We start from the raw sequence: 2,189 nt of genomic DNA on the forward strand, positions 1-2,189 counted from the left end.
CATTAAATATGAAATTATGAGAATACAAGACCTTAATTTTCAGAAATATCTGCTTTTGGTGAGAAAATGCGAAATGAAGCAGAAACTTTTGTAATCGCAGATTATAGTGATGATGAATGTCTGATATGTCTTAGACAGAGTAAATGTTGTCAGTAAAACTGTACAGAATCCCAACGCGGAACTTGTCAACAGCGGTTTCATAATTAAATAACGTCACTAATTAATTATCATGCAAGGAATGTGAAGCACCGCGAGTAACAGAAAATAAATTTCCTTCAAATGTAGATGCTGAACCGATTTTCAAGAGTAAAAGAATATATCGAAAAAAAAAATCAATTCGAATATGAATCTAATGACGAAATCTGAAATGCAGATCACCCAGGTAGGAGTCTCTTTTTTAATTTTTAATAATGTGTTCAATGTAATACTCGACACAATGTGAATATTTCATGAGAGATATTTTGAAGAGTAACAAAGTTGTAATAACACATACATAGATAGCATTAAAATTTTACCGTTAAAAACTATCTGAAATTAGCATATCAACGTTTGGCGGACAAGTTAAGGTACTATGGCTGAACTAGATATTCCTAAAGAACTACTATGAAGATGTTGAAAGCTTCTTGAAAAATCCATTATATTCCACAATAACAATAACTTACAGGATGTCAAGCCAAATCTGTGGTGGTATGCCTAGACTACCAATAATTGTGGCCACTAGAAAGAGTGAAGTTTCAGTTAAGTGACCCCAGATTTCGAGTTCTTCCCTAATTATTGCTATCAGATACTTTAAGTGTCCTTAGAATTGTCAATTTCGTTCACTTAAATAGGAAGACCTACTAACATTTCAAAAGTTAAAAAACTTGAGCTCGAAGATAAACTCAGCGACGCCTCTTTCTACATTGTATTATGAGATATCTGATAACAAGCAACATCTTCAGTAGGTTTGCTGATCTGTTGGAGCCTGTAATTACATTTCTGAAAAAGGAAAAGAATAAAATCCTATCAACTGGAAAATTATGAACAGAGGCAATAGTGACGACCAGAGATGAATAGATGAAGAGAGGCTCATTCAACTTACCTATCTCACAGTTTTCTTGGGAGGAGAAAATCAACGCAGAAACCAATACTAGTGTCGAGTTATCAGGCTCAGATAGTTAGTCTGAAATGGTGGGGGGGGGGGGGGGGGGCAAGGAAAATCACAGAAATAATGTTTAGATCTCACAGTGTATTCTGTATAAGAAAGGCCAATGACAGTGTCATAATCATTACACAACTCGGTTAAAGGCCGCCTTAAGAGATTTAATGGTTCTAGGCTTCAGCCTGCCAAGGTTATAGGTAAATACGGTACAGAATAAATGCAAGATCTGGTTCCTTACCGATATCATGAATCATCAACGAACTCACAACTTGACATCCAACGAAAGGATAAGATGTTTCTCATCTTACACTGACAATTTTAAACTTTCAGAATTAAATTCCAGTGGGAAAGTTTAAAAAATTCCTAATATTGAAATAAAAGACTGCAAATTAGAAGAATACACCTATAATTTACAGGGATTATTTCGTAATTTCCTAACCAGGTTTAATGATTTGCAGAAGTTGAAGCCTTACTTCACCTTTCTTGTAAATCTATTTATTGTTGACGTGATCATTGAAAGTTATCTAACTCTCCAACACCCAGTTCAGAATTGTCTACTGAGGAAATGGAACTAATGGATTTTACAGGAAAATCTTGGCCTAAAAGTGGTCCACAAATCGCAGACTATAACTGTATTCTTGAAACAAGTTCTAGAAATATAAAATCCTGAACTCCATTTTCCGCACGACATTCTGTAATGAAGTGTGTGAAGTTGAAACAGCGTGCACTTCCTCCAACTAAACACCTGACAGAACTATTCTGTTCAATCTTGACAATGATACATTAAACCTAAGCGGAGAATATGGACAGGTTAAAACTCCGAATAACTAAGATACAGTTCATTACGAAGTTCAGACTAACAATAAACCGCCTGTGGGAGCTTGAAACAAAGAGACAGATATACTGTTTTCAGGACAGTTATAGACTTCCGACCACTCAGCTACTCGAACACAAACGAAAACAAACAGTCTAATGAAGGGTTGTGAATCCGAAAGCGCTCAGTGAACAAGCAACAAGGCTCAACCCAAGCAACAAGGCTCAACCCAAG

The sequence above is a fragment of the Octopus bimaculoides genome, chromosome 9 (assembly GCF_046866305.1).
Source record: "Octopus bimaculoides isolate indiv1 chromosome 9, ASM4686630v1, whole genome shotgun sequence".
NCBI classification, from domain to species: Eukaryota; Metazoa; Mollusca; class Cephalopoda; order Octopoda; family Octopodidae; genus Octopus; species Octopus bimaculoides.